At 39.9% G+C, this 22,007-nt stretch overlaps 1 protein-coding gene across 3 annotated transcripts in view; it reads left to right on the forward strand.

Annotated features, from left to right (window-relative positions):
- ARMT1 (acidic residue methyltransferase 1) overlaps positions 1-22,007 on the forward strand; it is a 138,518-nt gene that overhangs the window by 76,985 nt on the left and 39,526 nt on the right. The gene's annotated exons all lie outside the window — the stretch shown is intronic.

Genomic DNA, 22,007 nt, shown 5'->3' on the forward strand with positions numbered 1-22,007 from the left:
ATAATACTTTCATTTACCTTACACTACTTAGCTACTAAGACATGATTTAGAGCAATTTCTTTAAAATCGGATGGGGTAGGGTTAATCTCAGTCCTGAGCAAGGTCTCTGTCCTTTTGGTTGCTAATCACCCCAGGCATGTTGTTAATTCAGTTGTCATTGGATTCATTTACTCGTTAATTTCCCAGGAGGTACTTAGGGTAATTTTCGGGCATCAGGTATGTAATCACACACACACACACCCATCCCTGGCTCAGCCTATGTAATCACACACACACACACACACACACACACAGCTGGCTCAGCCTAGGTTAGTCCCTTTCTGGACGTGGCATCAGGATCCCATCAAGCACAGAGTGTGTCGGCGGTGGTTGCTGGAGACCGGGGAGCTGTGTTCAGCTGAATTTCTAACACGGAGATGTTCTCAGCTTAGCCACACTGACCACAAAAATCCCTGGGGACGCTCTTACATTCAAAACATGGAGCGGGTTCTCCAACATGCTACAGGACTGCTAATATTCCGCCGTGAATGTTGCCTTAGTGTCATCTGCCCTATGTGCAGATTTCTCTGATTCTTGGCATGTTTGTGGAAAACTAATACTTGTACAAATGAAACTAACTTTTCTTCCATTTTATATATGCATATTGTATCCCAGTGTGGTGTCCTCTGTGAGTTAAGAATGTTAGCCCATGCATAATTATGTAATATTTTTTATATTATTTATATTTGTTTGGAGAACCAATTGAAAGTAAATTACAGACATCATGGCCCTTTATCTCTAAATACTCTAGTGCAGTGGTCGGCAAACTGCGGCTCGGCAAACTGCGGCTTGCGAGCCACATGCGGCTCTTTGGCCCCTTGAGTGTGGCTCTTCCACAAAATACCGACTTCTGCGCATGGGCCACGAAGTTTCAGTTGCACTGTATGTGCGCGCCTGCTGCGCGCCCAACGTGGTATTTTGTGGAAAAGCCACACTCAAGGGGCCAACAAGCCGCATGTGGCTCTCGAGCAGCAGTTTGCCGACCACGGCTCTAGTGTATCTTTCTTAAGAACACAATATAATGATCAAATTTAGGATGCTTAACCTTGTTGCAATACCATTATCTAATGTATACTATCTACTAAAATTTTGCCAATTGTCCCAATAATGCCGTTTACTGCAAATTCTTTTTTTTATTTCAGGATCAGACTTTGTACTTTGTTGTTATGTGTCTTTAGTCTCTGTAACCTGGAATAGCCAGTCCCTCCACCTTTCTTTGTCTTAGATGATACTGGTAGGTTTTGCAGAGTCTGGTCATTCGTTTTGTAGAATAGGTTTTCCTTGTTCAGGTTTTGGGCAGAGCACTGTGTAAGTTACGTGGCTCACTCGGTGCATCACACCGGGAGGCACATGCCGGCTGTCTGTCCCACTGTTGGTGATGTTTCTAATGAGTTCTGTCTGCCAGAGTTTTCACTGTAAATGTGGAAAAATAAGTTTTAGCAGTAAATAAGTGATCATGTTGCATAATTTTATAGATTCACATTGATATTTTTGGATACATTTTACCGTCTACATAAAGGAAAATATCCACCACACCCAAGATTTCAATTGACCTGGAAGACCTAAATATTATTGAGAATAAAAGTAGAAGCAGGAAGGCCAGCATTTATTACAATTACTTTTCCAGTTTGGAAAGTAACTTCACCTGAGACAGTCCTGTAAGTCATGTAGGCAAGACAGGAATTTCCCATTATGTAGATGATGAAATTCTTGCTTAATTAGCTAATGATGGAGTGGGGACTTAAAAATCTTTCTTTTGAAAGTTTAGTACTTTTCCTACTACTCCATGATGCACTGAAAAACAGATTAAAATTCAAAACAGGGATAGTATGTAACTATATGAAGAAGTAAAGTACTGCAGGGACTTATTCTTGGGTTCAAGCAGTCCTAGTGATATCACTTATCTGCGTGACACCTTGGGTAAAAAAATTTTACTTAATGTCTCAGAACTTTAGTTTCTTCTGAAAATGGGATCATAATATGTATCACTTAGTGTAGTTTTGGGACTTCACAGTTAAATGTAAAGCACCCATAGAGTCACAGAGTAAGTGCTTATTAATATTTACTATTATTATTCTTTTATTGATTTCAGATAGGAAGGGAGAGAATCATTGATTGGCTGCCTCCTGCATGCCCCCTACTGGGGATCGAGCCTGTAACCTGGGCATGTGCCCTGACTGGGAATTGAACCCCGACCTCCTGGTTCATAGGTCTTCAGATAGAGTCACTATAATGATACAAATTATATTTCTATTTCATAATAATAAAAAATGTCATTCATAAGAAAGTTGTAACAATTCTAAATGTATATGCATGTAAAAATATAGCCCCAAAATATATAAAATAAAAATTGACAGAAGCAAAAATCTATAAAGAGATATAGGCAAATTCATAATCAGAGCAAAACATTTTTTAACACACTTCTGTTAGTATCTGATCGCCAGATAAAAATTTGTAAAGGGAGACAGTAAAAGAGCTAAAAATACAAACTTGGTTAAGCCATTGTGAGGAAGAAAAGTACATGAAAAGTTGGCAATAAGGCTATAAAACAGTGGTTCTCAACCTTCCTAATGCCGCGACTCTTTAATACAGTTCTTCATGTTGTGGTGACCCCCAATTTCATTGTTACAAATTGAACATAATTAAAGCATAGTGATTAATCACAAAAATAATATGTAATTATATATGTGTTTTCCGATGGTCTTAGGCGACCCCTGTGAAAGGGTCCTTCGAGACTAAGGCTATAAAACATTGGTTCTCAACCTTCCTAATGCCGCGACTCTTTAATACAGTTCCTCATGTTGTGGTGACCCCCAATTTCATTGTTACAAATTGAACATAATTAAAGCATAGTGATTAATCACAAAAATAATATGTAATTATATATGTGTTTTCCGATGGTCTTAGGCGACCCCTGTGAAAGGGTCCTTCGACCCCCAAAGGGGTCTCGACCCACAGGTTGAGAACCGCTGCTATGAAAGTTAAGAGGATGACATTTCCCCCTTGCCCAAGGAGATAAATACCTTTAGACTATGAACTAATAATTACTTGGACAAAATCCTACAAACCGTGCTCTATTGGTCAGGATTGAACTAGAAAAGTAATTAGATGTTTCCCCCTTGTTTTAAATAAAAAAGGGCTTTAAGCTATCCAAAATAAATGAGGACCATCTAATCATGAGAAAACACTAGACAAACCCACCTTGCAGGATTTTCTACAAATAACTGCACAGTGTCAAGGTTGCGATTGGAGGAGACATGACAACTAAGTGCATTGTGGGGGTTTAGATTGACTCCTGGACCAGAAAAAGGACATTAATGGAAAAACTGGTGGAATTTGAATAGGCCTGTAGTTTAGTTAATAGTATGGTACCAATGATAATTTCCTGGTTTTAATAAATATACCTTAGTTATGCAAGTTATTAACCATAGGGGCAGCTGGAAAGGATGCAGAAACTCCTTGTTCTAATTTTGCAACTTTTGTCTGTCAAAAATTATTTCAATTAAAAAGTTAAAAAATTAATAACCAGCTAATTTATTTACACACCCAATCTTATTTAACTGCAACACTTGGTTTCTCTTGGTATCTAATTATTCCTGGACCATCTGGCGTTAGAATGCAGCATGTGAGAAAGCATTAAAAAAAACAGGAAGAAGCAAAGAACTTTTGAACACCAATCAGAGAGCAGGTTTTCCTTTGTGTCTTTTTAAAAAGGTTGTGTGTGATTTACTTAACGTTGCTAAGTATAACGTGTAGCCTTTCTGAAACAATAGTGAATGCTCCTTGGTTTGTACTTGCATTAAGTTGACTAAAGACTTACTTTTTCTGTGTTCAAGGACAACTTAAATTTTTTTAATTGAAAAAGAGAGTAACATTTGCTGCACAGGAATTATTTACACTATGTCCTTTACCCAAGGTTTCTTTTTCCTTTGTTTCACTTCCAATTTTTTCCCTTTGAAATTGTTGCTTTGATCTGAGGCAAAGAAGTTGAAATGCATTGCTGAGGTTGACCAGTAGCACCCCTCTCTTACTTATACCAGCACAACTATTGATTATGGTTCCTATAGCTACATGTGTAGTGTTGAATAAACTATTTTAAATATTGTTTACAAAAATAAATATTTGAATTCTATTTCCAGGTGACTGAAATAACTTCCTTTTCATTGACTGAATTTGCCCTGTGATTTTTCCCTCTTGAACCTCCCTGTCAGCTTTGTATGGAAATGTATTTTTTAGCATATTCATGTCATCATAGTCTATCTCAATAAATAAATTAAATAAAAAAGGGGAACAATTTAAGACCTTACTATAATGATCACATTTCCCTAAGTCTCTTTTACTTCAGAGTAAATGAAATAGGTAGTAGTGGCGAATTCCAAAGGAAGTCTATTTATTATTTGTGTGTTTGTTTGTTTATTTATTTATTAATCAATTACAATTGACATACAATATTATTTTAGTTTCAGGTATATAACATAGTGATTAGACATTTATATAACTCATGACATGATCACCCCAATAAGTCTAGTACCCATCTGACACCATACATCTTGGAAAAAATTCACTTTAAAGTAATTTATCAAGTGTTTTATAATTGATGAAGTGGAAAAATCCCATTTGGGAAGAGTTTTAGAATTTTTAACATGCGAAAAGACATGTTAAAGAGGATACTGATGAAGAAAATGTCCAATCTAGTTATCAACAGAGATTTTTGTTTCCACCATTCCTCTCACAGAACCATTCCATATGTGACAATGTTCCCAAATCTGCATTCATCATTAGCCTTGACAGTCCTACACCCAACACTTCCCATGGAGATATAGCCAATATAAATCCTGAAACACTGCTTATCACTTAAAATAGGACCTGAAGTTAATTAATTTGCCTGTGCCTTTGTTTGCATCCAGCCTAAGAAGTTATCTTGCTAATGTGAACAGATTAAAAAAATACTTCAAAGACCTTTACATTTAATTAAAATAGAAGCTTCTAATGTGACCCAAGTTGTACAACAGTTATGGACTTATAGAAAACAGGAGGAATCTTCCAAAAAGTGGTTGGAAAGAGATTTATGAATCTTACTGAAGTTAAATTTTTTGAACTTAACCTTAGTTATGGAAATGCAACTCATTACAACAGCCAGACTTACAGGCAGCAATACTGAAGGTCATAAAGTAATTCAATTTAGGGAGAAATGATAGTTTTAACATTTAACCAGATATATATGGGACAATAACATAGTGAATAAAAAACATGAGAGTCAGACAGGCTTTGGCTTGAATTCTGGCCGTGCCATTTCGTTCATTCCTTCATTTATTCCAGAGATATTTACTGACACCCAGTCAGTGGGGACACAGAAGTGAACAAAACAGGCATTTTCCTACCTCTAGGGACATCATAGCTAGTGGGGGATATATATATGAAGTATGAATAATCATACAATTAAAAAATAGTTACTGTTGGTGATTATATGAAAGATAAGTGTTGGGAACATGAGAGCAAATAACACAAGAACTTAATTTAAATAGATTGAGGGTTTGGGAAGGTCAAGTTAAGGACTGAAAGCAGGCCATGTGATGGCTGGGTAGAGTCAGCCAGAGTAAGAGAGGTTAGCATTGAGATAAGATGAGGGGAGAGGCAAAGAGAGGAGGGAAGGAGAGGGGAGAGGAGGAGAGCCAAAAAACACAGCTGTGAGATTTGATCAAATTGCTTATCCTCTTTGAAACGGAATTTCCTTTTTATGCAATGTGGATAGTAACAGCTTCAGGTGGTTGCTCTCAGAATTAAGTGGCATTGCATTTGAATCAGGCTTAATACAGACCTAGCATAATAAGTATTTATTACCTGGTGGCTATAAATAATAATGTCTTTTTGGAGTTTACGTTCTGGTGAGGTGATAATATCTATCTCAAGAAAGGAAATAAGCAAAGAGAGGCTGATAGTTGTTTAAAGAGCGTTAGAGAAAAATTCCACATTTATGCTAATTTTAGAAACAGATTATTTACTGCAGTCACAACTGAAGGAAGAGGTAAGACAAAACATCTTAATGTTGCCTGATCAACAAGCAAACTTAAGTGACATATATCAGCAAGGTTACAGAAGAAAGATATGGAGGTTATAGAGTGCGAATTAATGTAATTTTCCATAACATACATCTGGCATGTAAACCTTGAGAACACGATTAGCTGTTAGACAAGGGGTGACAAGGACAGGAAGTTTCTAAAGAGAGGATGAGTTAAAGAAACAATTGCAAACTTATTAGCTGAGATGTTTTCATAGCAAGATACAGAATAATCTATACAAGTAGATAGGAAGGGACCTTTAACGAGGATGAAGGCTTTTAATTTTGGTCCCTTCAAGGTAAATCTTTGATAGATGTGTTAAAGTTTTCTCCTTATCAAACAAGATGTGGATGAATCATTCATGGCCTTGCCTTCCCAGTGTATCTGGGCCAACTATCTCCCATCTTCTCCAGCATCTTCTAAAGCTCATATCTACAGTATGTTCTAGGTTGATTTCTAGCCAGGGCTAATTTTTAAAATATGCATTATTTTCTATTTTTACAAGAGGGGAGTGAAATTCCACCTATACTTGTCCCAACATGCCTTTGTTTAGCAGTAGTAAGGTGTTATTATAATAAAGTAAGTAAGTTCAGCCAGGTGTTTTTATCTTTGATATGCTAACCCTAAACTGTGACCAGAGGGGAAGAAGCCTTTGCATTCTGTTCATTCATCTACTCATCCATCCGTGTCCACCCATCTATCATCCATCCATCATTCATTAATTTGTTTCACAAACATTGGATGGGTATCTATTGAAAAGACATTGATAGGGATGTTCATCATGTGTAGGCAAATGCTTGGTGCTAGGGATACAAATATAATTGATTCTCTGTTTTGCCCTGAAACCTACAACCTTGTAGCTGAATCATTCATCTATTAATATCCAACATGTATTTCATGAGTGCCTACTCTGTGCCAGTAAAAACAGACACAGGGCCTGTCCTCATGGAGTGTACATGAGTGGTAGACATAATCTAGTGTGGAAGGGAAGGGCTGTGCTTTCTAAAATGGGCTTGTGGCTACAGAGGGCATGCACAATGATTAATGAGAGGTTCAGGAAGGAAACACTTGAATTTTTATTTATCTTCATCTCAGCTTGCTTCATATTTTTGGTATATTTGGTAATGTGCCTAATATATACAGTAGTATATGTGTACCAACTATACATAAATAATATTTGAGTTTATTCCACCAATCCATACTCATAAGGTTCCATAAACAAAAACATTTGCAGACCTCAAGGTAAAAGTATGGACGTGGGATCAGCTAGACTTGTTATCACAAGTTTGAGGTTGGTTTGAGTTTGAGGTTGGTTTCCGTCGCTCCCTGCCTGTGGGTCCTTGGCCAGCGCTGAGCTCCTCCTCATCCTTCACAAGAATTGATCTAAGGATTGAGTGCAATAACGTTAGTAAAGTGCTTATGTTGTGTCTGTTATATCAAGTCCTCAAAAAATGACTAATGTTAATATTATTATTCATGTGATAAATATTAAAATTAAGGCATCTTCCAGGTTATATAGAAAATATTGAGACGGGACTGATGAAGCAATGACCCTTAATGTCATAAATTATTGGTGGGGATGTAACTTGGTGCTACTTTATGTGTAATATGTACCAAGATCCTTAAAAATTTTAAGTCACTTTAACCCAGTTGTCTCCCTTCCAGGAATTTATTCTAAAGAAAAAATTGGAAATTTCAACACATTTATAATACTGACAAATTGGAAAAAGAACTAAATGTCCAAAGGTAGAATGTTCAGATTAATTTACAGCTTTATAATGGAATATTGTGCATCTCTTAACGTTTTAGAGACTAGTGGGAACATATTCATATTTAGTGGAGAAGATAGGATACCAAGTTATGGCGTGACCCCAATTATGTTTTCTTTTCTTTTTTTTTTTTCTTTTTTAAACACACACTATTGCATCAGTCTACACTTAATTTTGGATGAAGTTTTGGCAGAACCATTTTCAATCCTGATGTGGAAATGCTTTAAAAGTATTAAATCAGCTTAGAATATATGACATTTGAGAGCTTGGTAAGTTGGTTAGATATATGAGGTCGCTACTCTTGCCTAACAGGACATATTTCACTGGTCTGAGCAGGAAGCTGGGTCCAGATGATGAGGAATGCAGGCTTCAAACCCGGACAAGAGGTCCCAGAAATGTGTTTCTGATATTAACTTAGTTAATGTTGTCAAATGATATTCAGAGGATCGGCCAATGAACAGGCATTAATTCCTTCTGTGCTCTACTTCCAAATTATCCTAGAAAAGCCAGAATCCTGGGGAGATGTCTGCTTGGACTCCATGGTTTTGATCTTGCTACGGAAGTGTTTTTGCTGAACAAGGACTTAGCATTACTCGTTGGATTACTTCTCGGGTTTTGAAATATTGTCATGATTTCCTGTAGTGAGTAGGTGTGCTGTTACTGAGACGTTTGTTAGCTTTACCCTGTGGATTGTGTGACCCATGTTGATCTGCTTGGAAGGTCAAACTGCGGCCCACCTCTAGCAAGAGCTCAGCACCAAGAGCATGTATCAGACACTTGCTGCTTCTTATTCTTAGCTCTTAAGTTTTTTTTCTTTACTGCCATTTGTTTACTTCCTTTTTGTTGTTCTTGTTTCATTTATTTATTTATATATGTGTGCATTTATTTATTTACTTAGTTATTTATTTTTTGGTTAATCCTCACCCAAGGATATTATTCCATTGATCTTTTAGAGAGAATGGAAGAGAGAAGGAAAGACAGAGAGAAACACATCGATTGGTTGCCTCCTGCATGTGCCCGGACCAGGGCCCAGTCGGGGAGGAGCCTGGAACCGAGATATGTGCCCTTGACCGGAATTGACCCTGGGCCCCTTTGGTCCACAAGCCGACGCTCTGTCTACTGAGCCAGACAGTCTAGGCCTGTTGTTCTTGGTTTGACATAGGATAAGCAATAAACCTTAAACTTTGGATGGACGTTAAAGTCATCCTCTGAAATCTAGACCTTTGGTAGACTGTAAAGATTAAAGGGAACCCTAGCAGGGTGGCGTGGGGACTTACCTTTAGTTTCTGATCCTGCCGTGGTAGAGGAGAAGCTATTCAGTTATTGGAAAGGATGTTCCAGAACTCCCACAGAGGCAAAGGGAAGGCAACTTCTGTCCTGTGGGGACTGATGGTTATGGGATGTATCCATGGTTGCTGGTTTGTCAGTGCTTCGGGACAGGGGCAGGCTGAGACGGGGCAGAGTGGGAGAACGTGTGGGCTTTCACAGTGGGCAACACATCACAGTGTAGAGGGCCTCAGGAGACATCAGCCAGCGCTAGGGACTGATGGCACCTGATCCGACAGATGAGGATGGGATGCGAGCGTGGAGTGGATCAAACGGAGGGCTAAGATAATAGTCAAAAGCGCATCCATCCATCCATTCATTCTACAAATGGTTATTTGCATCGTGAGGTCCTGAGGGTGGCTGTGAGGTATGATGTAGTGAACGTCACAGTCTTCTAAGGGAGTGAGACATCAAATGCTTAATTACCCATAGGCTTTGTTCCTCACCATTGTGTTTGGTGTGGAGGAGAAGCACCGGTTGCTCTGAGAGGGCATTTGAAAGTTAGCTAGGTGGTCTGTGGGAGTCCTGATTGATCAGGTTCTAAAGGAAACTGGGCTGAGGAAAATGATTTTAGAAGACTTATTAAAAAGGGTTTTTGTTTTTCAATTACAGTTGACATTCAGAATTGCATTAGTTAACAGGTATATGGCATAGTGGTTAGACATTCCTATAACTTACAAAGTGATTCCCCTGATAAGCGGATTGGGAAGACTTTTAAACTGTAACTAGAAGAGGGAGAGGGTTACCACTGAGGTGTATACACTGGCTTAGCTGATTTTCTTGTTGGCCTTTGACCCTTCTCTGATCTTCCCCAGATGCCTCGCGCCATTTTTGTTCTTCATGAGAATGGGATGCAAGTCATGGGGGGAGAGAGGGTGAGCTCTGATGATGAAGGAGCTATGGGTTCTGTCCTTCAAAAGGAAGGGTCGTAAGCAGGAGTCTGCCCACTGGAGTCTGTCCTGTTGAGCGAGCTGAGGGAATTCTTATTGTTTTCCTGTAATGAAAGTTGCTAAGCACTACAGTTTAAAGTTTGAAATCTGCCTTTAATCCTATTTATTCTGGACACAAAGGAGAAACCTTAATTTTTGTTGTCTTCTTGCAAGTATTCTTAGAAGAGGTTGCAAATTATTTGACTTCTTTGTAAAGTGAAACCTCCAGATTACACGTTACTAACGTTTCCCACTGTCTTCTCATTTTTTCTAAAACAGGCCTCTGGGAAGGCGTAGCATCAGCAGTGTGTGGGCTGGATGTCAGGCCTTCCTGCTAATGGAAGACATGCTACCAGATATGATGACTCAGTGTCATTTCTATTGAGTTTTCTTTTAAAAAAATATATTGATTTCAGAGAAAAAGGGAGAAGGAGAGAAAGAAACATTAATGATGAGAGAGAATCATTGATCGGCTGCCCCCAGCATGTCCCACACTGGGGGTTGAGCCTGCAACCCGGGCATGTGCCCTGACCGAGAATCGAACCGTGACTTCCTGGTCTTGTCAACCACTGAGCCACACCAGCCGGGCTCTATTGAGTTTTCTATGGGCAGAGCTAAGGGCCACGTTGGCAGAGAAAGCAGGGATTTAATGCAACACAGAAGTTACTTAGGTCCTTTCCTCTCTCTCTGGCTTGTCTTTGGATAATTGGAGATCCTTTTTCACAGTTAATAAAGACATTAAAAAATCATTGAATTGTTTTAATTTTTGAAGATTCTTACTATTTTGGCTATAATATTATTTATATTCCTTTTATTTTAATGGTGAACTTTCTGTCCCAAATGTAGTTAAAACATTGTAGTTGCACAAAAAACACATTCCAAGTATTGCTGAAACTCGGATTCTTTCTGCTTCTGCCTCCCTTGTGATGCTGAGGTTCAAGTTCAGGGTTTCCTGCTGCCTCTGCAGCCAGGAAGGAATTAGAAAACATGGAATTCAGTTTCTTAAGGTGGCACACTAGGAAATGGAAATTGAGAATCTAGTAATTGGACTCTTCAAACATGCTTTCAGTTGTCTTTTGCTTAATTAATTAAAAATTAATTTTAATATTAAGAATAGTCACTTCAGAGGTAATGAAGTTTGGCAAATATCCTTCAGACCATTAAACATACTTTTTGGCCCTCGCCGATTTGGCTCAGAGATAGAACATTGGCCTGAGGACTGAAGGGTCCCAGGTTCAGTTCCGGTCAAGGGCACATCCCCAGGTTGTGGACTCAATCCCCAGTAGGGGGTGTGCAGAAGGCAGCTGATCAATGATTCTCTCTCACCATTGATGTTTCTATCTCTCTCCCTCTCCCTTCCTCTCTCTGAAGTTAATAAAAATATTTAAAAAACCCCCAAAACATAACAAACATACTTTTTGTGTTCATACTTATGCCTATAGAAAATATATTATTTTGTTTAACATGTATTTTAAGAACATAAATGGTATCATGCTGTTAGTTTTGTTCTGTAATTTACTTTATTTAAAAAAATACTATATTTATGAGATCTATCCATGTTGCTTCAAACAGTTCAGTTCCTTTACCTACTTTCTAGATTCCTCTCTTATGGATGGGACTGTGTGGATATTCAATAGTTGAACAACCAATGGACACTAACAGCCATGAACATCATGCAGAATTAGGAGTGGAATTGGGGGTCATAGGGTATATGCCCAAGTGCCCCTGGCAGTGGAGGTACATAGTACATACCCATTCTTTAAACACACTTAAGCTTACTTTAAACTGATACAGCATAGAAAAGCAATTGTTGCTTTCAGACCCACTACTAGTTGTTTGATATTTGGTAATGTAATTTTTTAAAAAATATATTTAATTGATTTTTTATAGAGAGGAAGGGAAAGGGAGAGGGATAGAGTGTTTGAAACATCGATGAGATGAACATTGATCAGCTGCCTCCTGCACATCCCCCACTGGGGATGTGCCCGCAACCAAGGTACATGCCCTTGACCGGAATCGAACCTAGGACCCTTCAGTCAGCAGGCCGATGCTCTATCCACTGAGCCAAACCGGTTAGGGCTGGTAATGTAATTTTATTTAGGACTAACTGGTCTCATTTTTTAGGTGAGGGGATAAAAACCATCTCTATTCATAGGATTGTTAATCCCTCCCCACCCGATGAAAAGAACCCTTAATTTCTTTTAGTAGAGCAATTATATTAAGAATCTTTTGGAATGCTGTATTTTTTTTTCAATAGAGATATTGAATCAGAAGGGTTTTTAGGTGAATAAGAGTAATACCCAAGACAAAAGGACTGGGAAAATAATGTAAAAATAATAGGCCAGCTTTCCAACAAAACTTGATTTTATGCTAAAATGTCTTCTTCCAAACTTTTCCCCATAACTGCTAAGATGTAGATGCTTAGATTAATTTTCTGGATCCCACAACCCATCACACTATTCCCTGCAGGCATTAGGGAGCCGCTGAAACAAATGCAGATATAAGGGAAAAAGCAGGAGGGGCCAGGAAAGTCCTTCAAAGCAGGAGAACTGATGAGTAGTCAGAATGGGCTGGAACAGGATGAGGTCGGAGCAGTACATTGTTCAGGCGTTGATGCCCGGTGGGAAGAAGTTGGAGGCCAGCGGGGAGGTTCTTAGAAGGAATTGCTTACTGGGGCAGCACAGGAATTATGCGCTGTAAGTTACGGCAGAAACTTTGCCCGGTGGGAAGAAATTGGAGGCCAGGGGGGATGTTCTTAGAAGGAATTGCTTACTGGGGCAGCACAGGAAGCCTGAAGAAGGCGGAAGGGAAGGAGAGGGAGAGGGAGAGAGAGGAGGGGAGGATGGGGAAGGGGGAAGACTAGGCAGAGAAGGAAAAGGGGGAGGAGGAGGGTGGAGGGAGAGAGAGAGAGAGAGAGAGATTGATTCCATAATGGGGAGAGCCTTGGTCATACAATTGTGCACTGCAGTATGGATAAAGGCTGGAACAAAGGCAAAGTGCTTATAGGATAGAAAGATAGGAATGGACTTAGGAGATTTTGTGTGCCAGAGGTAGGCAGTCATTTTCTTCTTATTTTTTTTGTCCCTGGGATAATAAGACAACCAAATACCGTAGTAGCAAGACTGGCCCCAAGACATTGTCCCTAGGTCAGATAATTGGGCACATTGTGTACTAAATTATGAATACGCTTATCTCTTCTTTCTGCCATTGAGCTTTGAAGCCATCCTTTATTCTGAAAAGACTATGAGCCACCCAGTGAGACAATTTCCATCATTATCATAATAATATCAGCAGCAGAATCAAATCATGTGTAGCTGGCTTTCTAAAATTAACATAAAATTGCTTTATGGGTTAGTTGAAAGATACCTAATAACTTAGATTGTGCTCATGTGAGGACAAATGGATGAGTTTTTAATCGTGCCACTTTGAAAAGGGTAAAATTAGTTTTTTTAAAAAGTGAAGATTGTTTATTACTTATAGAAAAAGTTGAAGAATTTTCAAAAAATATTACAAATTTCAGGAGGCTTGATTAAGAGAACCGGATGTGTCTGTGCTCACATGCGTTCAAGTCCTCTGTGCTACCTGGGCTGTTTCTTTGTCCTCATGTTCTTCATAAAGACATTGCATAGCAGAATTTGTCATTTTTTGTACATTTTAACCTTGTACTTGCTACTCTTTTTTAATTTAAGGGGATAATGTTTATTCTTCTGAATATGAAAGTAATACATGGTCATTGTAAAGGCTTTGGAAAATATAGAAACACATAATAAAGAAGAAAATAAAATCTAATTCTATAACTAAAAGATAATACAGTTAACATTCTCTTTCCAGTATTTTTTATTTTATTTTTAAAAAAAATATATTTTATTGATTTTTTTACAGAGAGGAAGGGAGAAAGAGAGGAATAGAGAGTTAGAAACATCAATGAGAGAGAAACATCAATTCAGCTGCTTCCTGCACACTCCCTACTGGGGATGTCCCCACAACCAAGGTACATGCCCTTGACTGGAATCGAACCTGGGACCCTTCAGTCCACAGGCCGACGCTCTATCCACTGAGCCAAACCGGTCAGGGGGGTATTTTTTATTTTAAATGATATTTAATTTTACAGTTAATGCTAAAGACATACTTTAAAAATAGGTTTATTGATTTCAGAGAGGAAGGGAGAGGGAGAGAAAGATAGAAACAACAATGATAGAGAATTATTGATTGGCTGTCTCCTGCACGCCCCACACTGGGGACTGATGGAGCCCGCAACCTGGGCATATTCACACTGTGACCTCCGGGTTCAGACTTTTGTTGTTGAGCCTAATTGTTCCTAAATTTTTGCTATTGCAGATTTGGGGGAAATTTTGCTAAAGAATGCCTTTCTGAATATTTTTGTATTTAATCATTGGGTATGTTTTCATTTCCTTAGATAAGATTATAAGTAGGACAAATAGTGTTAACTTTTAAAGTCTATTAATCCATACTACCAAATTCCTTTCTAGAAATTTTGTACCATGTTCCTTTCTATGAGCAGTGTATTAACATGTCTTTCTCATAGAACTCTCTCTTAATACACTTGATTATTGAGTATACCTCAAATGTTGCTAAGTTTAAAGATCAGAAATACTATTGCACTGATATTATAATTTGTATTTAATTGATTACCTGTGAGGTAGGATACTTTTCACTGTATTAGCCGTTTATAGTACTGCCAATAATTGTTAGTTTTTCTGTATAAATTTTCTTTTTGGGCATGGTTTGTTATTGGTTTGAGTAGATTCTTTGTATATTAAGGTTTTGACTATATTACTTTTGCCAATGTTTTTCCAGTTTGGTCTTTCACTTTAATTTCTGTTTACACATTTCTAATATATAGGTTTTAAATTTTTGTTGTCATCTGTGATTTTTTTTTTGACATTCTTCTATTGTTTCTCTGCTTAGAAAATCCCTTTGAAACAAGATGACTATGGATTTATAGTACTTTCTATTATTGCATTTTAAAAGAAACTTCTATTATTAATTAACCAATTAACTAATTAATTTTGTTAATCCTCACCAGAGGATAATTTTTCATTGTTTTTTTTTATTTTTTATTTTTTTAGAGAGAGAGAGAATGGAAGGGAATGGGAGAGTCACACAGAGAGAAACATTGGTATGAGAGAGACACATTGGTTGGTTGTCTCCTGCATTGGCGCTGGATGGAGCCTGCAACGGTAGTACGCACTCTGGACCAGAATTGAACCTGGGATCCTTCAGTCCGCAGGCTGATGCTCTAACCACCGAGAAAACCGGCCAGGGCTGCATTTTTACATTCACTATTTTAAGTCTAATATTTATTTTGGTTTATAGTGGGTAATGCAGCTCTAATCTTTCTTTTTCTTTAGTAATTAGCTTCACTATTTATTGACCAATATCTTCTTTCCCTACTTTCTGATGCATCTATTTTCATCCACTAAATTCTGCCCAGGAATAGAGACCAAGGACTCTTCCTGAGGGTCTATGGATCATCTTGGTAATTTCCCGCTGAGCATCACATTGTTTTAATTAGATAGTTTTCAAAAGGAGATTTTTTTTAAAAAGGGCATTTTAAATGCCTCTCAGCCACCAAAGGGCCATTTAGTTAAAAATAAAAATTTATCTCATTGCTTCTAGTTTAAAATGGCAACATAGAGTTAGCACTTCTCCCTTCTGTTCTTGGAAACTAGCTACAAGCAACAAAGAAAATGAGAGACAAACTCCATTTTAAAAAATATATATTTTATTGATTTTTTACAGAGAGGAAGAGAGAGGGATAGAGAGTCAGAAACATCGATGAGAGAGAAACATCGATCAGCTGCCTCCTGCACACCTCCCACTGGGGATGTGCCCGCAACCACGGTACATGCCCTTGACTGGAATCAAACCTGGGACCTTTCAGTCCGCAGGCCTACGCTCTATCCACTGAGCCAAACCGGTGCTGGCGAAACTCCATTTTTTTAAAAAAAAATATATATTTTATTGATTTTTTACAGAGAGGAAGGGAGAGGAATAGAGAGTTAGGAACATTGATGAGAGAGAAACATCGATCAGCTGCCTCCTGCACACCTCCCACTGGGGATGTGCCCGCAACCACGGTACATGCCCTTGACTGGAATCAAACCTGGGACCTTTCAGTCCGCAGGCCTACGCTCTATCCACTGAGCCAAACCAGTCACGGACGAAACTCTATTTTTTGATGTAACCAAGAGATGACTGAAATCCTAAGTCACAAAATAAGTTTAAATTCTTCCCAAAGCAGCGGAGGCTGCGTGCACGCGGGAGCTCCCCAGCTGCAGAGAGTGGAGGAAGCTAGGGAAGCTCCTTTTCCCAGTGACAGTGGCAAACCCAGGGAAGCCCAACAGAAATCACGTGTTTGTAAGAGAAGAGGGAAGGGTGTGGACTGGCGGTGGGAGCTTCCCTGCATCTCCCGGTTCCAAAAAAGCAGGAGCAGGAGAGTGAAATAAAAATCACTCCTCAAGCCAGATTTGTAGGGAGCTGTGGGGCAGTGGACTCATGGAAGGTCTGCATTGCTATAAGCCCTGCCCACCCCACCCCCACGGGTCAAATAGAGTTACAAAGCCCCGTGTCTTAGGGAAACTTCTGCTTGGTTGGAACACACATGAGCCTACTTTCTCACCCCCGTTTGCACACACACCTCTTCCACAGCTGGTGCAGCAAAAACTCACCTCCTACCCAGCAATCTAAAGGAAACAGCACAGGAATTCCTAGTATTTGAGGCTACGACCGCAGCAGTAGCAAAAACAGCACCAACAAGAAATGGGTGGGGGGTAAGGAACAGGACAAATATGACAGGTGAAGAATATCTGCCAGAAACTGTTCCGATGATGCAAGAAGAAATGGTGACCGAACATTTCATTGTGAATAAAATAATTGAAAGAAGCCAGTGCTTATCTGAAGCGTGTTCAGAAGGCAGAGACCTAGGACCTCAAGGAAGACATGGCAAGGCAGGAAAAGGAGATGAAATGTGATCTGGCAGAGCTCAGAAAAGAAAGAGACAAAAACAGCGAAACTATCACAGAAATAATAGCAGGATTGTAAGGTACACAGGCAGATAGGCAGGCATGGAGAAGAAATGAGAAGGAGGAAAATGACAGGACAATAAAGAATGAAAAAGGAATAGGCAGAAAACGAACGAAATGGAATACATGCAAAAGAGATTAAGCATCTGTGTATTTAGAGCCCCCTGAAGAGAAAACTACTAGCATAAGAGGAAGGAAGGTGAGAGGTAGCATAAGCATTTTTATTTCTCTCATCTAATAATTTACAGCTACAGTTGCAAGGGAAGTACTGAAAATGACAGTATGAAGATAAAAAATTAGAAGTTGGAAGCAGGGCATAAAAGGGATAAGGAAGAGGCGATATGCCATTGTAGTGAATTAGTGGATATTATCTAAAGAAATAGAGGGACGAAATGTATCCAAAAGGTATTATTTGAAGTTATAGTTATAAAGTTGAAACTAGAAGAAAAATACAGACCTTCCTAATTATCAGATGAAACACAAAACATAGCAGAGCAAACAGACACCGTAGTGAAAGATTTTGAAAGAGCAGTAAAGAAGCATAACATGAAACGATGCAGCAGAACTAAGACCAAGATTATCTGTCATATTAGCAAATGTAATTGTAGTAAAGTCATCCAGTAAGGGAAAAAGAAATTTAGAATGGACCGCAAAGCCAAACCCAACTTTATTTATATACTAGAGACCCAGTGCACGAAATTCGTGCACGGGTAGGGTCCCTACGGCTACTGGCTGCCGGCAGGGGCCTTCCTTCGTTCCCCGCTGCCTCCTCGTGGTCAGCGCATGTCATAGTGAGCGATTGAACTCCTGGTCGGTCGAACTCCCGAGGGGACACTGCGTATTACGCTTTTATATATATAGATGAGACTCCTGAAACAAAGTGATATGGAAAGGTTGAAAATAAAAAGATGGGGTTGGCCAGTGTGGCTCAGTAGTTGAGCATCATCCCATGCACCAAGAGATCACCAGTTCAAATCCCAGTCAGGGCACATGCCCAGGTTGCTGGCTCGATCCCCAGTAGGGGGTGTGCAGGAGGCAGCCAATTGATGTTCTCTCTCATCGATGTTTGTCTCTCTCTCCCTCTCCCTCCCTCTCCCTTCCTCTGTATTTGAAAAATCAATTTAACAAACATACTTAAAGAAAACAAGAAGATGGAACAAAGGTATACGTAGTCAGATGCAAACAAAAAGAAACCAGGGATCATGATCTCAATATCAGAAAAGGTTGAACTCTGAGCAGAAAGGATGAAGCGAGACAAATAAAGGCACGTTCTGATGCTGCATGGTACAATTCACAAGGAAGATGTGGAAGTTCTGAACTGCACCAAGTGAAACAGCACCAGCATGCCTGAGGCAAGGATACCACTGCTATAAGGTGATAGAGAATTATGTAGTAATAGGAGACTTGACCTCACGGATAGAAATTAGGGAAGGCTAGAGGTGCCTAATTAAAATGATGAATAAGGTAGGACCAATTGATGCATATTGAACTCCAAGCCCGGAAGACAGAGACTACACCTTCCATTTCAGTGCCCCTGGGGCACTCATAAAATTGAGCATTCATAGAAGCCTCAATAAATTTCCTGAAGTCGGAATAACCTAGGAAGGATGATGGTGCAAAGACACAATGGCTGGTACCTAAGGGCACTTTCCAGTCTGGGTGGGCCCAGCTCTGCACGGACGGTGGGCAGCCACACTGGTGTACAGCAGTGACTGTCATTCCTGAATGCTGGTGGTGTGCTCTGAGCACAGTGCTATGTCACAGAAATCCATAACAGACCCAGAAAACAAAGGGTCACCAGTGCCACAAAGCTCTTAACTCAGGTCCAAGAAGTCCAAGCCAAACTGAAGACTGTCTGGGAGACAGCCACGAAGACTCCGTGAGCCTGTATGGGGTAGAAAGGAAGGGCTAAGAGGAAAAGCTCAGCCGTGAATAAATACACTCCTGTGTTCTTTCAGCTTTTTAAAGAAAGAGATTTAGGATAAGGAATTGGCTCCTGCAATAATGGAGGCTGCGGAGTCCTAAGATCTGCCTTCGGTGAGCTGGAGGCTCGGGGGAGCCGATGGGTAAGTTCCACCCTGAGTCTGAGTCTAACGTCAGGAAGAGGCTGATGTCCCAGCTTCAGGCAGAGAGAGCGAATTCTCTTGCTCAGCCTTTTTGTCCTATGCTGCCTTCAGTGGGTTGGATGAGGCCCACCCCCCGTGGGAAGGGCAATCTGTTTTACTCAGTCAACCATTGCAAATGTCAGTGTCATCCAGAAACACCCTCACAGACACACCCAGAATCATGTGTAACCAAGTATCTGGATACCCTGTGACTCAATCAAGTATACACATAAAATTAATCATCATAGCTAAGGGACATATAAATCGTGAACAAATGGAAAAAAATGATTTTATTTGGAAGACTCAACATTTAAAAGATGTCAATTCTCCTTCAATTTATTTATAAAATTAACACAGTCCCCCCCCCCCCCAAAAAAAAACCCAACAGGGTTTTTGGGAATTTGACAAGCTGACTCTGAATTTCACATGGTAAAATGCACAAGTAGGAGAGGCTAGAATATTCTGAAAAAGAAGCCCTATGGTGTCCCAAAATATATGAATGAGCTCACAGCAGCCTTAGCAGCCCTGCCTACACTGTCCTTCATCTGTTTTTGTCCTTCAACCTCACTGCCTTCTCTCAGACCCTTGAGCACACAGGGTATACGTCTGCCACAGGACCGTTGCTTGCACTTTTTGCTGTTGGAATGATGTGTGTTGCTCCTGCTTCAGTACACTTTGCCTTTTTAATTCCCACCTAAGCCTCGCTTTTTTAGGGAAATCTTTCCTTTCCACTTCCTGAGTCTTAAGCCACTGTCCTTTGTTATCTGCTTCATTCTTTCCTCCCTTGCATTCATTTCAGTTTGTAATTATTGTCATTAATGTGGTTGTGTGAGGAATGATGTTTTTCTTATGAGACAGGAAGCTCGGTGCCTGACCCAGAGTAGGCCTTCAGTAAATATTTATTGATAGATACTCTCCAGTCTGCTGGTCATTGACGTGGCCATGGTCTTCTAAACCCATTCATCTGGTCTTCTTAATTTAGGTCCTGACCCAGTATCAGCAGTGACATCTCCATGTGTAGTTTCTTTCACCAATGGACATTTGAAGATGCTAATGCTTCTGGTAGTGTCTGCATTAGATTGCAACTTCCTACAATGAAGGGCCATGTCTGAACTGTCTTCTGAGGCTCTCAATATTATGTTCAATGGACACAATATATTTTCATAAGAAGGAAATGTAAAATTTTGGTATACTACTCCATTGCTCCTACAATGAAGGGCCATGTCTGAACTGTCTTCTGTGGCTCTCAATATTATGTTCAATGGACACAAGAAGGAAATGTAAAATTTTGGTATACTACTCCATTGCCTGAAAAATGATACTAGTCATTGGAAGAAATAATCATCACTATTGAAGAACTTATTTTCTTTCTGTTGTTTTTTAAAATATGTTTTTATTGATTTTTAGAGATAGAGAAAGGGAGAGGGAGAGAGAGATAGAAACATTGATGAATGAGGAACATCATTGATCGGCTGCCTCTTGCACACCCCCTACTGGAGATCAAGCCCGAAGTTGTGGGCATGTGCCCCCGACTGAATTGAACTGGCGACCTCTTGGTTCCTGGGTCGACACTCAACCGCCGAGCCACATTGGCGAGGCTGAACTTATTTTGTTAATGAATTTTATAAATTGTGTGCCAAGCATATTATAGTTCCAGCTTCTCCTCAGTGACCCAGGTCCTTACTACCCATGGCAGATTTCAGAAAATATTGCTGTGGTGGTTAGGGCGGAGAAGTTCCTTCTGAAAGCTGAGTGAGGCTGAACAGGATGTGGTTCTCTTATTAGATGCAGTTAAAAGTTTTATGTCTTCTCCCCAGGAGTACATACCTACCATCTTCTTGGATATGTTGTGATTGGCAAACATTGGCTGTTCCTAAGTGCACTGAAGGTTTTGTTTGGCATTTTGTGGCCTGAAACACACTGGCCATGACAACGCTCGTTGGAAAGTTAAGGGCTTTAGAATGACTTTTGCATTCATGAGTATTTCCAAACAGTAGTCTTTGGCAGTTGAGTGGCTGGGCAGTCATAAACAGGTTTTACTGGTGTGTCCCCTGGGGCCACTTAGATAATTCCAGGAAATCCTCCTTTATGTGACCTCTTTCATATTCCTTCAAAATGAGTGGCTTTCTTGTATGTCTTTCCCAAAGACCACAGGCCCTGGAAACTCCATGGAGGTGGGTGTAAGTGTCGGCTCAAGCTGAAGGAAGCAGGTGTTACAGTGTGAGTGACACACAGGAACTTGAGTGACACACAGACCAAACCCATCAGATCTGCTCTGCAGATGTGTTTATTTGGGTCACACGGTGTTTCTTTTTTAAACATTAAAATTAGTTGCCAAGCTGCAAAAACTGCAGATTTTTTACTTCGAAAAGCCTGGATATATGACTTGTCTTGAAAAATTGGGGCAGTTTGGCTATGCTGGGGTCTGTATTTCTGCACTGGCCCCCATCAGCTGTGGGCAGTTCCTTTCTTGATGGGTGAGGACTCCTCAGGTGACCCAAGTCACCTTCATGATCTGGAGAGAGGCTATGAGATTGAGAACAAAGAGCATAGTGAATAATTACCATGGAAACTGCTTCCTAGTTCCATGCCATATCCCATGGTGTCTCTTCTGACTGTTCTTTGTTGTCTATAGGTTCTGGTCCGAGGCCGAATAGCATTTGGGCTGGGGTGGGGGGTGGAGTGGGGAGGAAGCCTCTAAAGGGACACAGGCCAATTCTTAATGCCTTCTTAG

This window comes from Myotis brandtii, unplaced genomic scaffold, assembly GCF_000412655.1.
Source record: "Myotis brandtii unplaced genomic scaffold, ASM41265v1 scaffold847, whole genome shotgun sequence".
Taxonomy (NCBI): domain Eukaryota; kingdom Metazoa; phylum Chordata; class Mammalia; order Chiroptera; family Vespertilionidae; genus Myotis; species Myotis brandtii.